Below are 10568 nucleotides of genomic sequence, written 5' to 3'. Positions count from 1 at the left end.
GTGCCCGGCCCCGCCCCTGCGCGGTGGGGCCGGGCCGCCCCGCCCCGCCCCCTCAGCTGCGGGCCCCTCCCTCCCGCCTCAGGTGGCACCCTGAGGGGCGCGGGGGGCACGGGCGGTGACATGGCGGCCGGGGGGGGAGCGTACGTTGATCTGCAGGGGCTGCCAGCGGCGGGAAGGGGAGCCGGGCTCGGGCAGGCCGGCCTGGCGGGTCCCGAGCCCGTCAGATCGGTGAGGGAGGGCTGTCGCCCTGGCTCGGCCCCTGCCGCGGCTCTCCTACAGTCGCCTTTCCTCCCGGTGGGAAGGCCCTGGTAGCCCTCACCAGTCGGCCCTTGGGATTTAGAGTAGCCTCTGTGCTCATAGGCGAGGAAGGGCCAGTGCAGCTGCCAGGCAGCACCGGTCCCAGCTGCGTGATCTCCTAAAGGTCTGCTGGGTGTTGCTAGTGCCGGCGTAGCTGCCGTCTCCCTGCTCCTCCAGTTTGCAGCCTGGCATATGAGGGAAGATGACCGCTGGTGACACGTTTAGTCCGAGATGCTGCCTTGTAAACTGGAGGGGCTGCGACCTGAGCGTGCAGTTGCTCCTGTTGTGACCATGAGTACAGATGACTGGGGATGATAACATGCTAAATTGCTACGGAAAAATCCACAAAAGCTTGTCTGTCAGAGCGCCAAGCGCTTTAAAGCGATGCGTGCTGTCAGTAAGAGCACACACAGCTTGCTTCTGCATAAAACAGCTGTCAAAGCCAAATACAATATTGTGAATAGCACACTTACAGGTTACATCTGTTCAGAAGTCACAATACCACATGCAAAACTGAGGAGATGGGAAAAATTGGGGAGAAAAAATTACCCCAGCAGGTATTGTTTTCTGTTGATTCAGTCCTTCAGATTTCTAGGAAACTGAAGTGGCCATTGTAGAATAACAGGAGTTTGCTATTTGGAACGGGCTGCGTTCATTCCTTTAAGGAATGAAACATTCTGGTTTGATTAACAGTAAAAAATAGTTTCTTACAGAAGTGTCCTTTCTCAGAACCCGCATGGAAATAGTTGGTACATGCACATACCATTTGTTGGCAAATCTCTGAATCTACTGTCTTACACTCTCCAGATTTTGGAGAACGACCCGGTTCGTACAGTTGATCTGGTTTGTATAGTAGGGAAGAAAGCCTCAGAAATGTGAAATATGTATAAACAATTTAGATATGTTCAGCTGAATTGCAGAAGGCCCAGACTAGCAGTTTGTAAATTCTATTGGTTCACATTAAAAAAAAAAAGATTATTATCACATGATATATTTTTTTTTAGTTCAATGCAAATCTCTGGGCTGTACTAAAAAGATTGTGACTGATTTTCCTATCACTACAGTAAAAAGAAAGAAATTTAGGGAGCTAGAATCGGTTTGAGTTGCAGCAACCTGAAGAAAAATTGCAAAATAATAATGGTGTTCAATGAAGAGTTCAGGATAACCAGCCCAAATGGGATCTGCTTGTGCAAGAAAGGCAAGATGGGAGGCAAATGTGCAAGTAGACTCCTTGTGGCCTAACATCAGCTCTCATTTGATTGAAAACTGTCAGAAGGAGTAGAACATTACAGAATAGATTTGAATCAATATTTTATGTACAAAAAGACTATAGGAAAGAAAGCTCCTTGTTTCATCCCCCAAGAAAGAGAAGACAGCCATATATTTGCTACCTGTGTATTTGTTTAGGATGTGAGAGACTGAAATCCGTATCTTTGGATCTGGACCAGCTAATGGTGTTACAGCGCTGCACTACTGACCTTCTGGACTCCCTTTTTGTCTATGTTGTGGTATCACTTGAAAATTCAAGGAAAGCTTACTCAAAAAAAACCTCTAGATTGGCTTGAGTTTTGTCAAATAAGCAATTAGTTGTGGAAATGAGACTTCAGAAATGTGTGTACAGAAGTGTATACATCCTGGTCTGCTCCATTTCGTGTCTGCGGAATGCCTCAATATATACTTCTGAAGTGTTAAGAGAATATATCCATATTTAGTGTCCTGTTTTTAACCAGTCTGTATCAGTATTGTGTGATGAAAAATTTTTCATTCAAAAATTCCCAGCTAGCTCTAATTTTAGCATTCTTTTAAAATTATTAGGTTTTTAGATAATGCCTTTGCACTGGTCATTTTAGAATGACCGATTAAGTAAGTTATTACTGATGCTTTTTTATATTTTGTAAGCTGCAGAGCTACGTTCAACAGCTTGACCTTTTAACTTGACTGTCTGAAGTTCTTCCTAATTGTTTTAGACTCTCATTGAATGCTGACCCAATTCCTTTCTTACTTACCTTTTTACCAAACTTTAAAAAAAAAACCCCCAAAAATAGTTTAAATACTTGTCAGAGAAAATGAACAATTGCCACCCATGAGAGGGGTGGGTTAGTGGTGTGATTCTGGACGTCTTTGCTGTTGCTAAACAGCAGCTTCAGGGCCTCTGGGCTGAAGAGACAGCCCAAGAGAGACTTTCAGATTCCAGAAAGCCATTGCAGAGACTGAGTAGCCCGGTCTCACGACAGGAGTTTTGGTTCTGGATTCCACCCATTCATGCTTTGCCCAGCTTCACTCCATAAGCAGTGAAGATTTCTCCATGTATGTTGTTTATGAACTTGCCAAGCTGCAGTAACTGAACCTTTTCAGTGCAGGAGGAAACTTGCTATGCAGTAGCTTCCTCTACAGTGGTCCTTTGATTGTTGAACTCCCTTGAGTTCAGAAGTTGGTCAGTATTCTTAGTAGCGGACATGTGCTTATAAATCTACATATAAATATTTCCAGGAATTTGCTTCACTGGCTGAAGGAATTTGGTTTGAAACAAGCTAATTGTTACATCTTTCCTTCCCTTTTCCCCTTCTCCCTTTATGCAAGTCAAACGAAAAGTAAGTCCCAGAGAATGGGCACAATAAATTCAGGAAGCTACAATTCCCAGCTGTTTATTACAGCTGTTGCTTCCACAGTGTTAGCAAAGGCTCCTGAAGCTAACTTAGTGGTAAGCTTCAAGCTAACTTGCACCAAGACTGATCATGTTAACACAACTCAGCTTTGAAGGACTTTGACTACAAGTGTGTAGGAAAATGGTTGTAGGTAACTTTTTAAGCTGCTGTATTGGATCTGAAGGAGCTCATCTTTCTTTAAGTTAAATGATTGTGACAAGAAGGTCCACATCTGTTAATTGCCTTTATGAGTGCAAATGGTCAAGGGAGTTTATCTTGTTTCTGGGATGCTTTTCTGGTACGCTGTGCATGTTCACATTAAAGCATAAACAGCTGATGTTTTAATGTCTGACACAGCTTTTCATGCACTGCCCTGTAAGAATTGATAGATTAAGACTTCCCAAACTGGTTCTCTTCCCCAAGCATAGCACCGGCATATGCTAGCTGTGTGCCAGGATTTGTACTTCTGTGGTGCTGTTACCTTTTCGAAAGTTGATTTTATACCACTAGTAGTGCACATACCATAGGTTGGGAATATCCTGCCCTACACAGATAATTTGTGGGGGTCCAACCCAGTGACCTGGCAAAGTGACACGGTGCATCCTCAGCCACCTCATTCCTGGAATGTGAGAAGCATATAATGTGCTGGCAGGCAGGGCAGCCATTCAGGGCGACCTTGGCAAGCTGCAGAAAAGGGCTGGTGGGAATCTCAGGACACTTAGCAAACGTAAACTCAAAGTCCTGCATCTGAGATGCAGCAGCCTGTGGCAACAGCACAAGCTGGGGGCTGGCTGGCTAGAAAGCATCTCTATAGAAAAGGACTTGAGGGTCCTGGTGGACAATGAGCTGAACACCAGTCAGAAGTGTGCCCTGACAGCAACAAAACCTGCATTAGCCAGAGAGTAGCTAGGAGGTTGAGGGAAGTGATTATAACCCTCTATTCAACACCTGGGACACGGCATCTGAAGTACTGTGAGCAGTTTGGGGTCCTGATCGACAGAGAGATGTTGACAAAATGGAGAGAGTCCAGTGGAGGAGCGCTGTAGTGTTTGAGGGCTGCAGCGCATGCCAAGCAAGGAGAGACTGGGTGTTTGTTTAGTCTAGAGAAGGAGAAGACCAGGTGGGATCTAATTGCAGTCTCCTACTACCTAAAAGGGGGTTTGTAGAGAAGATGAAGCCAGACTCTCCTTGAAGATGTCTTGTGAAAGACTAAGAGATCATGGTGATATGTTGCAACAAGGGAAATTCCAATTGGATATAAGGAATAGATTCGTGGCAATGAGAGTGGCTGAGCACTAGAACAGGGTTCAGAGAGACGGTGGTGTCTTCACTGTTGGAGATTTTCGAAACGTGGCTGGACAAGGCCGTGAATAACCTGCTCTTACTTGAAGTTAGCTCTGCTTTGAGCAGAAAGTTGGTCTAGATGACCCTTGGAAGTCTCTTCCAACTTTTATTATTCTGTCAATTCTAAGGTGTAAAATTGGTTGGCAAAAATATATACATGGGGAATTTCAAATGAAGCCACAGGAAGTGCAGGAGAAGAATCGGCCTCCTTCAAGTTCAGAAAGCAGGGAATATATGCAAGCCTGGAGATGCCTGAGCAGTTGGGCATACACGGGCTGTCATGTCTGTGCAGTCAGTCCAGTGTCTCCCAAAAGTTACCAACTTCTGTGCATATGCAGGTCTGTGGGTATGTCCTAGGTCTTCTTAACACATGGCAGCCTGGTTGTAGTCCCTGTACAGTGGCTCTGATCATGCTGCTGTTCATCAGGATATCCCAGACAAATAAGACAGTCTTCTGAGTGTCAACCAGACAGCATTTTCAATCAGAAAAAAGAGAATGTGTGGCAGCTTTGTATTTAAGACTTTCCCATAACACCCGTTTCTCCTAGTTTTGAGAGGTCATGGTTGGTCCTTCCTTTATGTTCCATTATTTCAGAAAAATTCAGAGGTGCTTTTAAACTCAATTCTGTATTACTGAATCTGCAGCAGTCAATTACTTTATACAAACAAAGAACAAAGATTCAACCAGATAAAAGTCTTTGAACTTTATCACAGTCACTCAAATAATAATGAGTTGGCAATGTTTGACAATTATTATCTTGTGTGTGAGACTTTGATAAGCCATGGCACCAGTCCTGTAAGTACGTATGTGGTTGATTATCCTCACTTACTGAAGTAGTTCAGTAAGCACAAAACCAGAGAGCTGCTATAGAAGTTCCTCCGTATCTAGCTCCAGAATTTTCTCTATATGTACTTCTTCTAACATGGTACATTTAAAGTGGGTTTCAGAGCACGCTTTCATTTGCCATGCAGAAGGATCTCTGCTAAAGTGTTTTTAATTTAATCTCTAGTTTAATAAGAAGTGTTGAAATTTCTAGTTTAAGAAGTGTTAAAATTTCTATCACATTTGCCCTTAGAAGGTATTTGTTCAGGAAAACTAGTTTGATAAAAGGACATAGAACATGTGTTTAACTGCTGTTGCATATATCTATCAACAGTACACAGATATAGACTAACTTTCCATGCAGTACAGACTTGTCGTAGCAGGTTGACCATGTATGGCTTCCCCAGTAGCCTAGTATATTTGGCTTAGAGCTATGTTCAAATAACTGAAGTCAAAATTAGAGGAATAAAAAGTCACTGTAATGAGATTTGTGTGGTTGCAAATAAAAATAAAACTTAGGTTCACAAGTAGAGTGGTACTTTATTGCCTGCCTTAATTTTCTGCCTGTGTCAAAATAAATTTCAGTAAAACTTACTGTTTAATACTTCTTTTAATTAGTTCCCATTTGTTGCATTATATGAAACATATTAGGATGACAGAAGCAGTGATGGAATAGGATACCCTTTACAAAGTGTGATAAAATCCTTTTCTCATACACTGTGCTGCTGTGCTTTTTGCTTTTTTCTTTTTAATTTACAGACATTTGTAAGCCACTCACTAACAGAAACAAATGTGAACTCTTAAAAATATTTTGCAAAGATTTTTGCTTCAGCTTTATGTTTTGGGGGAAGGTATGTGTATTTATTTGCATAAAAGTACCAGACAAAAATTTTCAGATTGTTGCACTCCTATTATTGGTTAAGTTTGGTAGACCTAATTTGAGTTTAGATTAAGTGTGGGGTAGCATCCAACAATTCTGCAGTTTGAAAATGATGTTTGATAAACCTGTTCTATGCTGTACTTTGTATCTTGGAATTTTCTAGTAATGTTAGTTTGTAACTGTGAAATAAAAGCCTTTTAATGTAGTTAGTCTTTCGTCAGGTAAACTAAAAATCATTGTGTCTGTGTTGTCTTATCAGGTAGAAACCTGAATGGAGTTTTATTGGATAAAAGCAGAAGAGAAGATAAATAGTAGAATTTTAAATGGAGAATGAAAATGATTGTGGTCAAATGCCTTGGCAGCATGTCTGCTTTCTCTAAACTTGGAATACATGCTGTTGCTTTAACAGAACAGATATTTCATGCCTCTGCCATTTCCATTATCATATATTTCTTGTTTGTGATTTCTTAAATGTAAAAAATGTGCCTGATTCTTTGAAAAAGCAAACATTGTGAAACATTGGACTTTGGATTAGACTTAAATGCAGAGAGGTCCTTCTCATCTGGCTCACCAACAAAAGGGTGGAGCACAGTAGGGAACTTAGACTAAGAGATAGCATAGATACCTGTTTTATATAGTCTTCTGGTTCCTTTAGAGTCATTGCTCCTTTCAGTGATGATTCCTTCCCAAATTACCACTTTGAACTGGATGCCCGAGGCTTTTGTTTTGTTTTGTTTGTATTCAGTTTCTTCAATGCACAGTTTTGGACACAGCTGAGTTTTAGGCTAAATCTAAATTAGCTGCTTAAATTAGAAGAACAGATTCCCTGTATAATGACCTGTGAGAAGTTAAGAACCCACCTGCTCCCTATTGACTGCATAGGGAACCTAAAATTAGAAGCCTCAAGATGTAAACACAGTTATATGGACAAAGTGAAGCACAAATACTAATGTTGTCAGGATGCTCTTCTTTAGTATTTAGTGTAATTGGCCCCTGAGTAGGACCACTAGATACTGCTGCTACAGAAAGAGTAAGTGGGAGTTACAGACGTGATGCCCACATAAAAATAAAGAGTAAGGTAAGATCTTTTTGAAAATTTTGCTTTCCATGGACTCTTCAGAAGGGTGCATTCCCACTGCAGACCTCAGTGTACTTCTGTCACTAGCATAGTTAGTTCTCAAATTACCTAACGAAGCACTGTGTTCCCAAATGCCATGCAACAGTTTCTGTTTCTATTCTAAATCCAGGTAAACTGAAGCATGGAGACAGTATGGCCCATGTTCAAGTAGATACAGATGGTCAGAAGCAGTGTTAGAAATAGAAAGCAGGAGTTACTGAACATGGTATACACTTGTAGTGCAAAACATGGGTTGCCTCAATGTCCTCTGAAAATTAAATGAACACTTGCAACCTAAGCTCCAAACTGCCAGACTCCCATTAGTAGGTAGAATACTTGCTACTTTGATTTCACAAGGACTATTAATGGTAGCAAGCACTGCTTTGAATAGCAAGTGTTTGCAGATGGATCCCTAAACTGCCTTCTATGGAATAAAAATGAGAACAAGAATTTTGAGGGAGGTTGAAACAACTGCTAAACCTATTACTGATGGCTGATTGGAAATACTGTAACATATCCGAAAAACTGTGCAATAACATAGAAAAACATGCAAAAACAAGGCCAAGACCATATTTCTAAAGATTTTCCATAATCTCTGCATTTTTATATAAAAATATATTTTACATACTGAATACATGAGATCTAAAAATAACTTTCAGTTTGGTTTACATCAAATGGTGACAAAATCCTAATGGCAACCCTTCAGCTATCTTTTGTAATAAGCACATTAGTGACGAGAATAATAAATTACGAAAGGTGAACCATACTTATTTCCGATTGGATATGTTATTAAGACAATATATGGATCCATACATAATATCTTTTTGTGTCCTTTCATTACCAGAAAAATAAAGGTGCACCAAAATAAATCCATAACTTTAACAGCTTCTTTCCTTGACAGTGGCAAAACTGAATTTATCTCCACTGTAATTCTACTGACATCAATGAAATTAGTTCAAGATTTCATACTGTAAATTTCACTTATAATTTTTTTCTTTTAATTATACTTTATACAGAAAATAGAAACAGCCAAGCAATCCCAAGGGATTTCTAGAAATTATCAGTGAAATGCTGTCTGCTTTCATAGAGGTTATCCACTGCAATACGTACTTCTTTGGTACATGTATTATGATGGTGTTTTAATTTTCTGGAGGACAAGCTCTTTGCAGGAATAAAGATTTTCCAGAATTACAACAAATAGACACAGTGTGCCTCAAACAGAACAAATCTTTCAAAGATACAGAATGGGACAATTACTTTAATTAGTCTAGGAGCAAGGTCCCAATTTCATTAAATCCATTGGAAAGATGACACTGACATTGGTAGATCAAGATTTGGCATGGTTTAAGATTTCCTTGGAAGTCCATGAACATTTTGTATTCAGTGCTAAGCGGTGTAAAAGCATGTACCTTGTGCATGGAGAGGCCCTGGTCTACTTGAATAGCTGCTGTTGGTCCCATCTGATGCTGCAGTGATGTCCCATGACTGGCAGAAGGCAAACAGGAGTCCTTCAGGTTGTTACTTGAAGAGCTTGAACATCACCTGCCACTACAGGAAACATATTTATAAGTGGCATCCACGTACAACGTGGATGCTAGGTGCCAGGTCTCACATTCTCACGACTAGTCGCTTCAAGTGTAATGTCTCCTTTCTTACATCGATTAATGTATTATTTAAGGTCACTTGCTGGAGAGTGCCTTACCTCCTATGTTGTTCATCTATAGGAATATTACCAAGCCTGTGTATTTTTTTGCATCCATTGTGCATGTTTTCTGCAGCATGGTGACTGGCCCTATGTGTTTTCTCTTCCTATCAGTCACAGTCTGGCCGACACTGAAGGCAGAAACCAGTCAGAAAATGAGCAGGCGTAGGATCTCTGAAACTACAGGGAGAAAAGTCAGAATTTGGAGGAGAGTGAGGATGGGTGTAAAACAAGTGTTATACAGAGAAGTGGTGACAGCCGGGTGGAGCAATAGCAAGTTTCAAGCAGAAAGAGTTATCATTGTTTAAAGTGTGACATTGATGCTAAGCTATTACTACCAATAATGTATACTGTGACTTTATGTAGTATACTCTTCTATTCTGTTCTGAGAAAAAGTATGAATCCTGAAGTGATGGCAAGCAAGCTAATCTTATGCGAGGAAGGTAAAGAAAGCTTTTTACATACCAGTTCAATTCCTTTGTTGCAAATGCTCCTTTTATAACATTCTGCAGCTTTATCTCTTCCTGATGTTTTCTCTCTGATTTTACATGGTTGCACTGGAGTTACCCGTGGTCATCCTCCTGCTGTATTCACTGACTACTGCAGCAGTACGGGGTTGAGGCGTGGATTTGGGAGATAGGATGCGGGAAGAAAAATCTCAAACGGTAGACACCAGGAGTCTGTACATTTCTTGGGAGTGAGCCCTATAGAGCTTATCAATTGGGAAGATAACCATGATTTTAGACTAGCTGTAAGATCTTTCAGACTGCAACACAGTATTCTTCTGAGCGCAGAATGTCAGACAGGGTAAAACCAACATGTAAGAGGTAACTAAAGTCACCTTTCCCAGCAGCTGTTTTTCTGAACAGCACGCATAATGATTTAGAATTACAGAATCACAGAATGATTCAGCTTGGAGGGGATCTCAGGCAGTAATCCTGTCTGACTCGCTGCTCAGAGTAGGATTGGCTCTGAGATCAGAGCAGGTGGCTCAGGGCTTTAGCCAGTTTGATCTTGAAAACTTCCAAGGATGGACATGGCACAGTCTTTCTGGGCAACCTATTCCACTGCCTGATTATCCTAATAGAGAAAAAGGTTTTCCTAATATGAAGTAAAAACCTCTGTTCTTTCATCTCCCATCTGTTGTCTCTCATCCTCCAATCGTGCACCACTGTGTGAAGAGCCTGGGTCCATCTTCTCAGCAGCCTCCCAACAGGCACTGGCAGGCTTCTTTTGGGTCCACCCAAAGTCTTCCCTTCTCCATGCTGAACAAGCTATGGTCCCTCAGCCTTTCCCCACAGGACAAGCACTCCAACCCTCCCTAACCGTCTTCGTGGCACTTCACTGAGCTCACTCCAATTTATCTTGTACTGGGCATGCAAAACTCTATGCAGTATTCCAGACGTGGTCTAATGAGCACTGAGTAGAGGGGAGATAATAACTTCTCTGTAACTGCTGGCTGTGTTCCTGTTAATACAGCCCAGGGTGCAGTTGGCCACCTTCGCTGCCAGGGCTGATGTTCTTTGCTGCTGGCTGATGCTTTAGCTTGCAGACCCCCAGGACCATGAGAGTCTTTTCCACAGAGCTGTGCCCCAGCCAAGGGGATGCCACTTTGTTCTGACTTTACATCTTCTACTCACCTCTTCTGTTGACATGGTCCTGGAGCCTGAAGGTTCCAGCTGTTCTGCGGATGGATGAAACAAAGGGGGTTTCTTCTCAGAAGGGGTAAGGTAGTCTAGGGCTGCAGATTTTGCCAGATG

This window comes from Haliaeetus leucocephalus, unplaced genomic scaffold (genome assembly GCF_000737465.1).
Source record: "Haliaeetus leucocephalus isolate CR32 unplaced genomic scaffold, Haliaeetus_leucocephalus-4.0 Scaffold83, whole genome shotgun sequence".
Taxonomy (NCBI): domain Eukaryota; kingdom Metazoa; phylum Chordata; class Aves; order Accipitriformes; family Accipitridae; genus Haliaeetus; species Haliaeetus leucocephalus.
This window is presented reverse-complemented; position numbering follows the sequence as displayed.